General features: G+C 41.1%; 1 protein-coding gene across 7 annotated transcripts in view; it reads left to right on the forward strand.

Moving 5' to 3' along the window:
* The window catches only part of TIAM2 (TIAM Rac1 associated GEF 2), a 329,759-nt gene that overhangs the window by 96,280 nt on the left and 215,909 nt on the right, over positions 1-17,570 (forward strand). For 2 of the 7 annotated variants that reach the window (XM_075596951.1, XM_075596947.1), the window contains exon 1: positions 3,097-3,374. The exons of 4 other annotated variants lie outside the window; for them this stretch is intronic. The gene's annotated coding sequence lies outside the window, so the exon portion shown is untranslated. Of the gene's footprint in view, positions 1-3,096; positions 3,375-13,765; positions 14,096-17,570 lie in introns of those variants that run through there. One more of the 7 variants, XM_075596948.1, reaches the window with a different exon arrangement.

Here is a 17,570-nt window from a genome sequence, read left to right on the forward strand (position 1 = left end):
TTCCTGTTTTTGTAAAAACAGTAACAGCCTTGCATGTCTTTGATGTGTTTATAGAATGTATGTCTGCATGTCCAGCTGTAGCAGATTTCATTGCCCCTAATGATATCACAACATATGCCGTTAAAATGCAAACTAACAGAGTTTAGATTCACTGGCAGTGACAATGCAGAATATCATTGAGTTTGCATGGGATTCACTGGCGATGTTAACGCGGAATATCACAGAATATTCCACCATAAAGCGCCAGCTGGAGCCGTGAAGACCTACTGTACATCTGTAAATATTGTTATTTATTTATTTCAAAAGTATTTAACTTGAATGTACATTTTGCTCTGAACTACTTCTGGGGAAAAACGTTAACTTATAAAAGCAAGACTTGCTGTCCCCAGCGCCGCGGGTGAAAAAGCAAAACTCTGCGGTGCCGGGGACAGTGTCTGCCGCGATTGCGCTTTGGGGGGTCCATGCTTCTGAATGGGTTCCCCTGAAGAAGTAATGCTTCCGTGCTGCGACTGGCGCAAATGCAAATGGTAAAGATTGCTACTTCGGTACCTTAAAGAAAATATAAACAACATTTATTTGTCAAAAATTAATTGCAGGTCTTCAACATACCTATTCTGAAGTCATTATATTTTGTGATTAAGTAACATCTAGCTGTCAGAGCATTTCCTCACCCCGCCCAAAGCATCGTTTCACATGGATATATACACAATACCAGTTTCGTTTACAAATAATACAATTTAAGGGGCTGTTATTTCCCAGACTTTGATGCAGGTGTAATTTTTATAGTTGAGTCTACACAGTTTAGGTTGGGTAATTGTACTCTTGATTGTAATTGGTCTAGACTTCATTAACTAATATGGTTTAATTTAATGGGGTGGAATGTACATTTTTAATAGGATCCAGCTAGGAACAGTAAACATTTTGTCTTACAGAAATAGCAGTGCGGTAGTCTAATGTTTATCGTGTGATCACTAGGTTTAGGGACGTTTCAAAGGCAGGATGGTTATCGAGCCTAAAAACATGGTGTGTTCGTAGCAGTTTTAATAGAAATAAAGGGAACAACGACAATTTTTATTTTCATAGAAAGGCAAAAACGTGTATTTAATGATTCTGAAGTACATGTATTTGTACTAAAATGTAACACAGGAATAAATAATATAGAGATGTAATTATAACTGTGTATTTGTTTATTACATGTAGTTGTGTGTGTATATTGTGTGTGTATGTGTGTGTGTGTGTGTGTGTGTGTGTGTGTGTGTGTGTGTGTGTGTGTGTGTGTGTGTGTGTGTGTGTGTGTGTGTGTGTGTGTGTGTGTGTGTGTGTGTGTATATTGTGTGTGGGTTGGGTAATGTAGTACAACTATTTACAATTAAAAGAAAACACAAGAGAAATATTAAGTCAAGTCTTTTTAGTTCATCTGTAGCTCTGCATTTTTACATTGTTTGCATATTTAAAATATAACTAAATACTATATACAGTAAAATAATAATAATAATGACATTTAAGAAATGATCTGTGCACTAGGCAAATGGAGCAAGTCTTACGGGCCTATTCACTAAACAGTGATGAAATCAGTGCATTGCCGATCGACTTTGCATCGGTTTATCACACTATAAAAAATATTGGTAAAAACAGTATTCACTAAGAAAAAATTCAAGTTTTTTAAAGTTCGTTAAAAAATGCAGCATCAAAAGACTTGTTTTTTTTCTAAGTGCTATCGTGTTATCGCGCTATAAATCCTATCGATCGGCACCTGATTGAAACTGCAGCCTGGAAGAGCTGCATAGAGACGCTGTGTCTCCATGCGCGGCTCTTACAGGCAATCGTACAGTTTCAATACACGTGACGAGGGGATTTAAATCCTGCAGGGGGATACCAGCACCCCATACCGGGAGCCTGTATCTCGGGAAGTAGGGGGCCCCCGAGGCTGAAATCAATGCGGTTCAGCTCAGAACGCCACCTGCTCCCGCACAGTAGTATGAAAAAAACATAAAAATAACTACATTTATCATAACCGTAGCGGCTAGCCACTAAGGTTATGAAGCTGCTTTAATTTTATTTTTACTAATAGTGTACGGGAGCAGGGGGTCTACTGAGCTGAACCGCATTGATTTCAGCCTTGGGGACCCCTTGCTTCCTGAGATACAGGCCCTGGTATGGGGTGCCGGTATCATAACATCGGTAATATCTTTAGCGACAACCTTTAGCTGGCGACAAAACATTGCAAGATTTTAAAGTTCAGTATGCGTATCACTGTTTAGTGTATAGCAATTACTGGCAAAAAAAAAACAGAATTTGGGCTTTTTTGGCTTGTCGAATGATTTTTTTTGCTTCAGTGTGTTAAAGGTCATTAAAAAGCCATTATAGCGCGATACTGCACTGTTATCACTGCTTAGTGAATAGCAAAACAGGTAGTATCGTGCTATAAGGGCATTTATCGTGCATTAAACCACTTATCACTGTTAAATGAATAGGCCCCATAGTTGAGTAGTGAAGAATAGTGTTTGATTATCATATATAAACTATTACTCTTTTACATTTGCGCAAGCCCGGGGGGTCATAGGTTAAAATTCATGGCAATGTTGTCTCAGCTTCTTATCTTTCCATTGTAGATAAAATGACTTCCAGAAATTGCGACTGTGTAAATGTAAAGTGTACACATTAAAGTTGTGCAAATGTTTCACCCTTTTCCTCTAAATTTCGCGACATTTTCAATTGCCAGAATTTTCCAAAGTTTGCGAAAATGGCAGTATATTAGCCCCACGTAACGTGGGGTATTTAAATATGCGTAAGTAGAGGCGACAAGTTCCTGGCAAGTATCTTAGGACCAAGGGGTCCCTCTGAGCTGAAATTAATGCAGTTTAGCTCCAGGAACCCCTTGTTTCCGACACATGGGAAAAAAAGAGGGGAGGGGGCGGTTGCAGGGTGTGTATTGCTGCATTAAGTTAGTACATGTAGGCAGCTCACGCTGTCTTGGAGTTAGAAGTAAAATGATGAATTCGGGAGGAGGCTACGGAAATTGACTAATGGGTGTAGGCAGCAAGAAGTGGAAAAATTGTACATAGAAAACGAACTTTACCTTTCACAATTCTTGGCTACAGGGATTGAGCCTGGTAATCCAGGCTCCCACACCCAGTGCAGCAGAGAGCAGTGAAAGTCCTACACACAGCAGTGCCTGACAGCAGCTTTATGAGCTGATTTATAGCCAATGTTACTTTAGCTGCGGGTTTCCGTTTTCTGCCTGCCTGCCTGCCTGGCTGGCTTTGGTGAAATAAAGTTCCACAAGCACAGATCTCCCGAGAAGCCGGAAAAGGCTCGGAACCGAAATCTGGGTCTTAATAGAAAAGGGGATTACTTTCCAACAAACTGTAAATGTAAGTAAATCATTTTGTATTTTTAATATCTACTGCTTAACACACTCCGGATCTCACTCGCAAAGCTGTGCTAGCGAGAAGGTGCTGTGAGCCCTTACACTTCGGGTGCAGCGTCATACAACGAACAGAGCTTTGTGAATAAGTCATTATGTTAAGAAGGATGTGTCAAAATAATTGTCAAGTTGCGTAGATGTGCTAGCTTTGGTTTCTTTTAATTACTATACATGTATTTTAGCAGTACTTGAGTCACCATTTCAGTTTCATTATTTTAAATGGACTTTTTGAAGATTATGGCAGAAGGGGTCCCTTTTGTTTGATCTGTCCTTCTTGAACAAGTACTAATACTCCGGATCTGTCCTGTGAGTTCGACCCATTTCTTCCTTAGTACACATAGTTTATTATAAATGTCCAAAGCTGTGCTTCACAGATTTAAGTTCTCGTATAGCCACTGTACATTAAGCGCAAATTTTAATGAATTGGGTGTATGCTGTGGCCACACCATCTCCTCTAGCAAGCTGTTAACCAATTTTCAAGCCACCAGGATGCTTGAAGGTTTGTTTCCATGAGAGGTCATCCAAATCTTCCTACAGCGATCCTTTATAAAAAAACATCTTTGCAAATTTCAAACAGTGAGGTTTTGCATTTAGATTTTCCATTCTGTAACATATTATTGCAGCTTCCCCTTCCACTACAGCTTGCTGAACCAAAAAGCAAGTATTCCAGAGATGTTTCCTGTAGCAAACGTGTTACATTAATTGTGCTATCCTAGTTATTCTGTGAAAAAGGCGTTTCATTTTTTGCAATTTACCTAAAGTACATTTTGTTTCTGCTGACCTACTTAGGGACTGATTTGATATTGCCCGAAGCGGCCAATCACAGTGTTCTGACATCGCCCGCTTCTAACTATTTTGGATCTGGCCCTTTACTTGTGAAATCCTCAATTTCTTGCAGACATTTTGTATAAGGCTGTTTTAATAAGCCAAATCAAACCGTTTCTGTGGCAACCCCTATTGTTGTGGGAATTTGCCAATGCTTTTCCTTCCCCCTATTCTCTAAGTATCCTATTGTAATTGTAGATGTCGTCATTGTAGCCAATTACTTGAAGAGAGAAGTGAAAGAGAGGAGTCTCCCACCTGTCAGCACCATGTACAAAAGAACCCCATGTACTGATACAGACACTTCCAATGAATGGCTCAGCAACGTAGAGCTGGCCCAATTGATAGTGAGAAACAGAGTTCTCTTTGTCAGTGCTCAAGCTTCATATATCAGTATCCTTGAATATATAACACTTGTTGTGGACAGACACCATATGAATAACAGTGAGTACCACTGTGTTGGTGTGTATATGTATACTCAATGGTGGGGAGTCAATGATCAATATGTCCGGGAGATAGACAGGAATAGGGTGTATATGAACATACCATCCTGTAAGGGTCCTGGACTAGCTCCCTTGAGTCACACACTTCTAATTCACAGTCTCTCCAATGGAAGGAATATAGATGTACTCACAGTAAATATGGTCTGCAGGCTGTCCAACTTAGTCCATGTGCAACACGCTGAAGGAGCTGAATAGGCAGCACAATCCGAACGAGGAGATGCGGAGCACTATGAGAACAAGTGAAAGGGGGCTACGAACCTGGTGTAATCGTTGACAAAGCGCTGATGCGCGAAACGCGTCTGAGCTGCACATGTATCTTCCTCTGATGTCGCTAGATCAATAAAGGATATTTTTAATTACACCAGGTTCGTAGCCCCCTTTCACTTGTTCTCATAGTGCGCCGCATCTCCTCGTTTGGATTGTGCTGCCTAGCGCTGGCCCAACGTGACGTAAAAAGGTCAAGTAGAAAAAGATTCACACATTTTAATTGAACAACAAGATATGATCATTTTTATCATTTCATTTTTACTTGATCAATATAAAATAAAATAGGTCACACGTTGGTACTGCTGCTTTCAACTTTGGAATGCTGGACTGATTAATGCAAAAAAATAAAATAATGTTGTTTTCTCACCCATATTTTGTTGTACCAGACATCAAAAGGACCTATGTGACTGCTTCTAGCAGATGACTACAGAGCATGTTGTTAGTTTCCTAGGCGCACTGGAGATTGTACATTGTGTGTTTGGCATTGTTTCTAATGAGTGGAAAAACTCCTCAGAGGATTGATGCATAATTCAAGCTATTAGGAACCTGACAGCTTAAACAATGTTACCTCGACCCAGAAAATGGGTTATAGCTCAGACACGCTGGCAGATGTTAAAGTCAATCCTTGTTGTTCGTTTTGCTGCGGGCGAGTCACCTTTTTAGCAACTGAAGTTCCAAAGCATCCTTCACTGTTAGAGTCTTAACACGGAGTGTCAGCTTCTAGCTAAACTCGTTTGGAAAGCAGCATATCACATTTCAACAAAACAATTGTTACATGTACCATCAGTTTACATTAGTGGGGGAAAAAACATGTTGATCTCCTTCCTGGGGAAAACGTGCAGCATTGTAGCATAGTGCTAAATAATAATCATTTCTAGATAGAATGAAACTAAAAAATGAGTTGTTCTTGTGGTGCCAGTGTCCATGCTTGCCTCTAATCCTCAGTAATGATCCGCGTCTAATGCAGAGACTTTATTTTTTCTAAAGCTGTGTGAAAGGCTGGTTACTGGGTGGTAGTTGTTGTAATTGTCGGAGAATAAATGCTATTTTCAAAAGGGAAGACGTTTCACGACTCAGCTCGGTATGGATAGAAGAACAGTAAGAAAGGTACTAACATGCATTTGTTTACATGGAAGTTGGTGTATGTATGTATTTGTGTATGTATATCTATTTATAGAGCGCCATCTATGTACATAGCACTTCACAGCGGTTATACACGTGACATAATAATATAACACATTGTGGGAATAAGTGCTTGAGACATAAAAGTAACATTAGGAAACAGGAGTCCCTGCCCCGAAGAGCTCACCATCTAAGTGGTGTATTGTTAAGTGTAGGTTACCCCTCTTCTCACAGTATTAAATAGGGGCCCTAAGTCATTAGGAGAAAGCGGTTTTCTTCTGTAATGCATTGTAATGATTTTGATGGGGAAGAGTAAAACCTTCATCTTTAGGGTTCCTGAAACAGAAAATATCTTCTCCATAAATACTTAGCCCATATAAACCAAAGTGTTTTTTTAAAAATATCCTTTCATGCTTTCTGTTTTTTAATCGCACTGCACTTCAGAGATTGTATGTGCGAAGCTGTAATGGGGCCTTTGTACGCCACCAAATCGTCACTGAAGCTCGTCCACCAAGACTACAGACTGTGCAACACGGCACCGTCTTTCGCTCTTCTTCCAGCGCTGGATCTCTACAGCTACAGGGATCTCTACAGCTGCAGGGATCTCTACCAGCACACAGCACCTCGAGTGGCCTCCGCTCCGATGCCATATGTGAGCGCGCTGGTGCGTGGGCTGCGCAGGGCACTGAGCGCGGCCACCAGCAGCCAGCACATATTTTTAACAACGTGTCCTGGCTGCTGGCGTTCGCACTAACTGTCCTGCGTCTCAGACAGAGTCCACTCGAGGTGCCTTGTGGCTGTGGAGATCCCTGCGGCTGTAGAGATCCGGCGCTGGAGGACATGCGGAGGGCAGCGAGGTGACCTGCGGCGATGTGGTATGCGGTCAGTAGTCCTGGTGCTGGAGCCCCGGTGGCTATTTGGCTGTGGTCTAAGGTCCTAGACTGGTGCAAGCATACCAGAAGATATATGATATAATGTCTCCCCTGGAGGAAAATGTATTAATAAAAGCCTTCACTGCAATATGAATATACTATGCACTCTTTGCAAGGCCCCTTTGGCAGTGAAGAGATTCGATACAGCTGTTGGGAATCTCAGGTGTTTTGCTTCAGGATGGTTTTTGACTGTTAGCTGCAAATACATCAGTGTATTATGTGTAAGATTTAGCCTGACAAACATTTCAGTATGTATGCACATAATTGCCCAGGGGATTGTAAGTATGTAAAGGTATGTATATCTGGGTTCCTGAGGCCTATATCATCTGCAACATAACAAATGCCAAATTGTACTTAAAATTTTACTTCATTTGTATATAGAAAGAGATCCATTTTTAAAAGTATTATCTTGTTTTCTTAGTTTTATCCCCCAAACGTGAATGCTATGTTGGTTTACTTAACAATATTGTAATCATACTGTTATTTGCAGTCCATTGGATTAATTTCAAGGTGTATCATCAAAAGTGTGAAGAATTACGCTTTTTTACAAATACTGTATGTCAAACAATTCAAGGATTTTCATCTGCAGAAACAGTATTTATTTTACAACCACTGAAGTCTAGAGTTTGAAAATGTTGAAAAAATATTGATGGCGTTGCTCCATAAAATCATCAGCTGACATTCTTTAGTGGAGAGGTAGCCAATTATCCTTAATTTTAGGTTTCAGAGTAGTAAATACAAAAAATACTTATGAGCAAATTCACGTCACAGGCATGGGCATAAACTTGCCCATCCCGATATACACTCAGCGTATAATGTTTTCACTGCAGCTAGGGATTCTGGGTAATGACATGCTAATGAGCACTTTCATAGGAGAGAAGAGGAATAGAAGGTGATATAGGTATTATGTAATAGACAAGTAGATTTTCCATTAGGAAACTTTTCCTCGACAATCCAATTCTCCCGCCAGCAACCGACATAAAAATATCATTGCATGCAGTACATGGTTTCATTTTTATTACATGGAGATATGGTACCGGTTGCATGGAACCAAACTTGTTTTTTTTTTTGTTTTTTTACCTATAAACTTTCATTATTTGAGTTATATGCAAAATATTGTCTTTAATAAAAAAATAAAGTTTAGTCACAGGCACAGGCATAGTGTGTGCAATAGTGTTTATTTACACAATTGCAGACATTGTGGGCCCTTACATGGCATTTATAGTGTCAGTCTTTGGCATACAGTATTATTGTATAACGGTGCACATATTGCCATTTCTATTGTTATCGGATGGCCACTCATATATTTCTAAACTTTGAGAAAATAATGCCATCATGACCCCTACTCACACAGACTTCTTGTCATATTTTCAATGCCTGGCTTTTCATTTTTGTGCCTCTTTTTACTTTACAAATTCATATATCTCTAAGTTATCTGCATGGTTCTCTGGAGCAAGACTGCTGAATTCGTGTAACTAGGAACATCACAGTTCAGAGGCAATTGGCTGTGATTTCTCGTCCCTAAGGGAACTCAAAATAGCTGCTGTCAATGTCATTGTCAAAGAGGCAGTTGAACGTAAGGGAACACCATAATTCTGCACTGTTTGCACAGATTGGTTGCTGTGGCCAGTGTCCACATTTAGCACTAGGACCTTGATGGTGAACATGTTGTGCCCCCATGTACAGGTTAGATTAAAAAAAATATTTACTGTATGTAGTTAATTGTATGACTGCTGAGTTAAATGCCATAGGCATATACAATACATTGACAAGCAATACATTGCGTACTCTTCGGGTGCTGCAGACACTAAGTGGGAATGCAACCGGGCCATGTCCTGGGTATAGTATCAGTAGCCATTATTTTGGGATCCCTGCTAGTGAGTTTTTACACCAGTACAGGAGCTGCTGGTAATTTCATACATATTAAACGGAAGGCATATTTGCAGAAATAGTAGTTAGAAAAACCGTTTCTGTTTGAATATTATTTCTGCCTGTTTTACAACCTAGTTTGTATGCATTTTTACCAATTATTAGTTGCTGTTTTTTGTTTTTACAAGGTATCGTCCTCTTGGCTACTGAACATCATCTTGGTTTGTGACCACTGATTACACACCTATTTAATGACCTTGGAGGCGCTACAAGAAATAAAATAAAATGGCATTCTGTCATCAAGAGATTTGGGCGCTTTTGGGTACCACTTTAACATTTAATCTATGTCCACAAACATAACCTATGCAGACAGTGGGGCATATTCTATAAACTTCGAGATAACCAATCTATGCGGTCTGACAAAAAAAAAAACCTTGACTTCAATGTGACATCCGTGTCAGACCGCATGGATTGGCGATCTCAGAGCTATTACAATCTCGCCGAGTGCGTTAGCATTTTGTAGTGGGATACAGTTGCTGCTTTTTTCCTTGGTGCAGAATGAGTTCAGTCGAACGTTTGCCTGCAAATGGGTCTCAACCATGCTACTCGTAGTTCAATGAGAGTGCTTATTTTTTTCCTCCTGGTAATATGGTCATTGTCAACTGGAAACCAAAAATGACACGTCTGTATTTTGTTTACTTTTGTTATAGGGGCTAATTGTTTTGTACACACTTGAATCAGTTTGGAGACTTCGCTTTACCCTTGGGGTATATTATAAGCAGGGGTACCTCATGATTTATTTATCTACTTATTTAGTTTACACGTACAGTAGTCATTGCTGATGTCCTCTATCTTTCATTGTGCCAAGGCAATTATTTGGTCTGCTGGATTTGCTAATGGTACAACAGCCATATTTGCTGCCCAAAAAACACCTGTGCTTTATTAATATGTATGGCCCAGATGTCTTTTTATGATAAATTACTCCAATGTTCAGAGAAAATGTTTTTTTTTTATAAATATGTTTGAGAGGATAAACATGAAGAATGAAAAATAAAATGGTGAATATATATTGCAACGATTGTACAGTGACGTCATTTTTACAACCAATATTGTGCTGTAAGTGATGTGTGAAAGACAGAAATGTGTGAATTCTTCACTTGGATTATGCTGTTTCACATCTAGCATTTATTTTGCTAATTATTTAGCCACAAATATGTGCCAGAATTGGGGAAGCAACTAGCAGGGTTGAGAGGGCAAGCTTAAACCCCACGTACAAAGAGACAGAGGGTATAATGTTAGTATGGGGAACGTGCATTCTTTGTACTTGCAGTTTCCTGCAAATACCAACACTGATGTCAGATGATATATACAATATCAGTGTTCAGACAGCACTCCAACTATTAGATAGGATGGAATAACTTTTATAGGTGCACAGGAAGCAGAAGGACCCCCAAACAAAGTCCTTTAAGCAAATAATAGAAAGTATTTTGCTGTCCCCAGCACACAGTACTTACAGTATTAGTGGGGTTAGCCTGAAACCATGTGGCTGTTTTCAAACTAATTAGCTAACACTTTGATATTGTGTGTAGCTTCCTCTTTGCATAGATTTTGGAGTGCGGGAGACCACACAAAATGTTCTGATGTTGGATTATATTTTTTGTTAACAAAATGTGGAAGATCGTTAGGTAAGGTTGCTTGTATAGTGAAATGATTTTACCTTGTAGTAATATCACTTTATGAATCGTTGGAATGTAACTCAATTTACATGGAAGTTGTTGTGTATATATGTATATCTTTATTTATAGAGCGCCATCTATGTACATAGCACTTCACAGCGGTGATACACGTGTCATAATAATATAACATAGTGGGAATAAGCGCTCGAGCCATAAACGTAACATTAGGAAAAAGGAGTCCCTGCCCCGAAGAGCTTACAATCTAAGTGGTATATTGTTAAGTGTAGGTTACCCCTCTTCTCACAGTATTAAATAGGGGCCCTAAGTTATTAGGAGAAAGCGGTTTTCTTCTGTAATGCATTGTAATGATTTTGATGGGGAAGAGTAAAACCTTCACCTCTAAGGCCTCGGCCATGCTCCCTGCTGGCGTGCTGAGGCGCACTGTGGCGCAGGGAAAGCGGGTGCTTTCCCTGGCCTTGCGGTTGCTTACCGCACGCACTGTCAGCAGCCGTCAGAGGGCGGGCCGGGGGCGGTCGCGTCACTGGCCGGGGGCGGGCCAGTGACGTCACGGAGCTGGTTCGCCCTCATTGGGCGAACCGCTCACGTGACCGGCCTGTCGCGCCGGCAAGCGGGGGAATTTAAAATTCCCCTAAGACCTGCGCTTCCGCAAGCGTGCGGAAGTGCAGGTGAGCCCCTACTAAAGCCGCTCTAATTGCGGCTGTAGGGGCTCAGTTCTGAGCGGGAGCGCGCGTCAGCACGCTTCCGCCAGCAAGCGCTAAACATGGCCGAGGCCTAAGGTTCCTGAACAGAAAATATCTTCTCCGTAAATACTTAGCCCATATAAACCAAAGTGTATTTTTTAAAACTCTCCTTCCATGCTTTCTGTTTTTTAATCGCACTGCACTTCATAGATTGTATGTGCGAAGCTGTAATGAGACCTTTGGCCGCCACCAAATTGTCACCGACGCTCGGTTGCCAGGACTACAGACCATATAACACGTCGCCGCCTCCCGCATGTTACCTGGGTGGTTCTCAGGAGAAAAACTGCTACATTCTTGTGATCAGGAACATCACATATCATAGGCAATATGGCCGTGATTTCTTGGCCCTAAGGGAAATCAAAAAGTCATTGTCTGTGACTGCCGTCATTGTCATAGAGCCACAAACAGGACCTACTTTTAGCACTGGCACCTTCATACGGAATATCTGGCAAATGGTATAATGCCGATTTTGCTCTCCTGCAGTTCAGGTTAGAGGAAATACATAAAAAGAACACAGAAGCGCACGCTCCATAGTGAAATTCAATTTACTTCAAAAAATATAAAAGAGGTAGCTAAGATTGCACGCACCAACATGCAGTTAAAAATCGCCTTATAAGCAATCGGGGTCTGTAATGTTATTAGCGGGTGATTCCTGGTGTATGAAAGGGTGAGTCACTGAAGAGGTGATATTCATCTACAGTTCCAATACAGCATACTGCAAGTGAGCACCACGTGCCTGCGTGCTATCAGTGGAACTGCAGCATAGACGTATAGAGTGCATTAGTAGAGGGATTCTGTTCTTCTTTCTTTGCTTCCATTAGCCCATTCCTATTGCACCAGACTTCATCTACTCGATATAGGCTGATGCAAGAGCCCCTCTCCCCTTTCCTACCTTCCCTTACCCACAGTAGTTGAACTGCAGCATATACAGCAGGTACAGAGACTGGTTCTCTGCAGCTGGGATCCACCCCCTCAATGATGTCACTGGTAAACAACTTGAGCCAAGTGCTGGTAAAGACAACCCTATGCGCTTCATTGCGTTGCTACTTCCTATGGGGTATATTTTATAGATAATATATATACTGCATATAGTTCATTGCATACCAGAAGCATATGCAATACATTTACAATGCATTGCTCTTCGGGTGCAGAAGAGATTCAATGGAATATAACCATGTTCTGTGTACAGTATCAGCAGTCATTATTCTGGAATCCCTGTTACCAGAAGTACAGTATTAAAGTTTTACTTAATATGCTTCCCTTAAAGTTTCCCAGATCCTTAAAACCCCAAATGGGCAGTTACCTATTGTGAGGAAAGACTGTCCTGCTAAATATAGCTGCGGGAGAGCAGTGAGGGCAGGGAATGGCCAGAATCAACATTTCAAGTATATTTAAGTTACTGAAAGATACAGTTCATCCAAGGACCAAAATAAACCAAATAGCGACTGCCATGTTACTACAGTTGACATGTTATTGCAAGGGAATAAATCTAGGTTATTGACACTTTAAAATATCAGACCCCCTACGGAATATTTAAATTGTGTTTTAAAATGTGTTTGGAAATCTGAATTTAAGCCATGCAAGTTGTTCCTTTTAGCTACTCACTTATGTGTGGTGTGTGCTGAACAGGAGCTTGCATAGCTAACCCCCCCCCCCTGTTTAACACAGACAGGGTGGGCTAAGGAAACTTGATTGACAACCACTCTCCTATTCAGAGTCCCCAGTAAAAAGAATCTCTTTCTTAAGGTGCAATAGTGCTGACTGGGCACTGCCAAACATAAACTCCCATTGGCTCGAATGGGAGTTACCATGCTTCCATGGTAGAGCCAGGCACTTTAATGAATAACCCCCTTAATTTCCATGATGACAGTTGTTTAAACACATGAAATAACCTTTTAACTATTTTATTATTGTTGTTTTTTTTTAACTGAGCGATTTCATTTTTAAGGAATACCCAGCATAATTATATTGAGTAGCAGATACATGCCTTTACTCAGAACGACAATAATTGCTTGTGACTCATGCTAGTTGTTAGCGATGTGATTGTGTAAATGCAGCGAATGAATGGCTGGCTAGAAAGGACACCTTCGCTGGCTAGCATGTTACTTTCCCCCCACCAAGTTTTTAAAACGAGGTGTTCGCAAGACTGCCCTGTTCCATGAGCTGCGCTAAACAAGAGTGTTTTTGTTGTCAAGGATCCTGCGGATTGATACCAAGGCACAGTACGTGCGCTTGTCTTTAGTAGATTTGAATAGGTTCCATGGCTACATTCAAGCAGGCAAACTTTCATTCACTAAATCCAGTACAGTAGTAGTAGCTTTCCCCTGAAAGCCTCATGGTAATTTTGGAATGCAGGGTCAAACAACAAGCTCAGTCATTGGAGTATTCCCCTGTGACTCCCAGATTGTGTGCCAGGCCATCCAGGCTAATCATTGCAAGTGCTCTGTGGAAAACTGCTTTTGGTTAAGTCTGCATCATACTGTTCCACAAATGGAAAAAAATGAGCATGGTGAGGGTGTAGTTAGCAGACAAGAATATATCCAGCGCAACCCAGGTTCTGTTTTTAGCTTGTAACGGCTGCCTATTTGAAAGTGTGAGTTGTAGTTTCCTGGCTTTCCCCTAAAAAACGAAGAAAGGGAAGGGGAATGGAGGAGGCTTGACAGGAGTTCAAAAACGATCCGTATTTCCATTCAAAGCCAAAGGCTTGGTGTAAAAGGTAAGGGTTCTCAGAGCGCTTTTGAAGACAAACTGGGAATTGGATACTACATGGGTTCTTACTTTGTATGAATATGGGATGAAAGAGCTTTTGAAAACTTTAGTGTGTGTATACTATACAGTATGTAGTGTCTTTGTCTCTTTAACTTTGAAGCTATTCCCAGCAAGGCATTTAGATAACATGTATTTTTAATAGAATGAATGAGTGATTAAGTCTTTGCTTCAACTTGTTTGAATCTAACCATATGCAGAGCTGGGGTGGGGGGAGAGGAATACCTGCAGTGCATCCATCTGGGGTTTTGAGAGAGTCTGTGCAATGCAAGAATAATTGAAATCTGATGTTGAGTGTGTGTGTATATATATATTTATACATATATGTATATATGAAGTGAGGAAGTTTTTAATTGTGCCATTGAGAGTTGGTGTGTGTATATACATTGTGTATATATATATATTGTGTATATATATATATACATATACATATACATACACACACACACATATTTCTCACACCTCTTTCTGTATTTGTGTGTGTGTGTATATATTTATATACTCCACCGGACTATGATGAAATAGAAACAGCACATATCAAAATGTGATCTTTATCGCCCAAAGTACATAAACCAACGTTTTGGTCCTCTCAGGGATCGTCCTCGGGGTTGTACCGAAAAAGGTTGGTTTCTGTACTTTGGATGATAAAGATCACATTTTGATATTCAACCCTGCAGTGCTGTGTCTATTTCATTGGAGCTTGGTGAAGTATTTTTCTATCATTTGATTTGCTGTTTGACGCGTGCACTAGCCATACAGTGGCTGGATACATAATTGGAGTGAATGTTATGAAGTTGTATTTTGTGTGTGTGTATATATTCACATTTTCTATATACTGTATATTTCTATATATGCCTGCTTTTAAGTAGAGTTGGCAATTGATAAAAATGGGAGGCATTACAATGTAGACACTATTTAAATACGGTGCGCAGGAAAGTTACAAAACCATTGATAAATGACAAGATACAAAGAAGAAACCGTTTCTGAGGACATTCTTAGGCTGCGCGGCGACGCTGACGTCACACTGCGGTTGCTGGAAAAATCAAATTAAAGTGACTTCCACCGATTGCGGATCCAGCGATCGTGATCAAGCTCTCGCATCGTTGCTTCGCACCTACTATAAGCGCACGCGACGATACATTGGTTTTGCTGCGATATCGCTGTCGCCGGCACTATAAGCGCAGCCTTACATTTTTATCCGGTCATGGAAATTGTTACAGCTAATAGTCTGTTTCTAATATTTGTTAAAAGGTCTAATTGAAACATTTATTGGTATTAAATCATTTGACCATTATTTTCATGTTTGTTACAAAATTACAATAGATGCACAGGGGGTGTGTGGGTGGTTTATCAAGGCAAATTTGGAGCAATTTTTTTTCGGTGTGAATCTATCAAGGTTTTTGCTCCAAGTTTTGCGTTGTTTGCATCAGCGTGCAGTCTGTGGAGTGACGACGGACAGATTTTAATGCGATGTGGCAAACTGTGTGTCTCATTGTGTCACTTATGCCAGGTCTGAGGTGGCGTTAACCTTTCTGGCTAACACTTTTTGTGAAATGTAAGAAACACTTTCTTACATTTTACTCAAACGCAAGCAGTAAATGGAACAGTGCGTCTAAACAAACTTCTATGTGCATTTTCTTTACATTGATACATCTTCAACGTTTCCCCCTCCCCTAGAATTCTGGGGCAATTGTTTGTGTCAGAAGTGCTTCAGTTTATCCCTTAACAAAGGGGCTAAGAAACGTTAATACAAGAATCCTATGTCTGTACTAGCTTACGTGAACTTAGAGAATAAATACATATCTGGTATTTTAGATTTAATTATACTTTTATGATAGAAATGCTGATTTGAATGGTCACAGCCATACAGAATGTTCCAGTTTGAGTTCTTAGTCCTAAAATTGAAGGCTATATTTTCCGTAATTACTTGGTGACGATCTTAAAACACTGACTCAGACGGATGCTGTTTGCTAGGTAATGTCAGGCAAAAGAAAACTGTTGCTAATGTTCTACCACATGTCAAACATCTGGATGTGTAGGGCCTGCTCTCCTTTAGATGTTGTAAAATGTGCTTGTGGTCAGACTGTAACATTGTTTCAAAGCACATAGTAGACTCATTGTTTCATACATATGTAACCCTGTTTCTACCCCCCCCCCCCCGTCTCTACGGGAGTGTGAGGGGTGCATGGGGGCTGGTTACATGCGGTGTGGTGCGTACCTGTGAGGAACAGGAGGGCCTGAGCTTCCCGCGATGTTGTGGGGGAGCCAGGACCGGGCTTCTGGGGTGATAGCCTCCATGATATCTTAGTGGTGCAGCGCCTCCATCTTCTATATTCCCAGGGTAATGGGACAGGACCGGTATAGAAGAACCCCTCAGGTCCCACGGTTATACTCTCCAAATCACACACAGTCTTTACGGGTGCAGAACAGTCTCTTTATTTGACAAAGCAATGATATCCCAACACTAAGGCTTCCAGCAGCCTCAATACAATCGCCAGTGCGGGGTACAACCCGCTCCACTCCCACGACCTCCTCCTCTCCTTCCCTCCAAATCACTCGGCCGACAGGATGGTCTGAGCTAGGGCTGCAATACCCCGTGGCCCACCTCCGAGGTTAGCCTCGAGGTGGGTCTTGAATTCTCACCCCATCACCCCTGGCAGCGGGGTGAGGGCATTGGTCCACCAGTATATAATTCTATCAGCTCCACTTATAGACGCTGATCATTTTGGTTCCTCTCGCTCTCTTCCGGCACGCTGCGCCGGGGAGCCCGTAGCCTCCTGATACTCCTCGGACCGTTCCGCAGGATTCGTGGCTCATGGCATAATACTCAGCAGCTCTAGACCCTTGGTATCATTGCTCACTCGAACTCTTCTTAAGCTACTCTCTCTTGAAGAACCATCAATAATAGAGGAACACGGCACACAGCAAGGACGAAGAACAACCACCCACTCACTGGAGTGGGCTGCTAAATATAGAGCTAGCCCCTCCCCTCCTGGTGTCAGCAGAACCTCCCCTCTTGCTCACGCCTGCAGCAGAGTCCAGGCCTGCGTCTACCACTCAGGTTAGGGCTATGAAGGGGGAAAACCCATAATGAGTACTGGCGCCTGATCTTAACAGGACTTACCGCAGTAGAAGGAAGATAGGTATAGCCTGAGCTGTTTAAAGGGGGCTACACTTACATGAAATGTGAGTTATTGGTATTGTATTATTGGTAATTCAGTGACTTAAAGGGAGAATCTATTTATATCTCCAATGCTGGATAGCATTTGTAAACATTGCGGTCAACCCAAGTAGACACCTCTAGCATTGAAGCCCAAAATGCTGATCTAAACACATATTCAATAAATATTGCTTTATCAATAAAGGTCGTGCGAGCAGTGATTCAAATAAACAGGAACACTGCAATTTTTCTGTAAATGTTTCTT

This window comes from Ascaphus truei, chromosome 4, assembly GCF_040206685.1.
Source record: "Ascaphus truei isolate aAscTru1 chromosome 4, aAscTru1.hap1, whole genome shotgun sequence".
Lineage (NCBI taxonomy): Eukaryota > Metazoa > Chordata > Amphibia > Anura > Ascaphidae > Ascaphus > Ascaphus truei.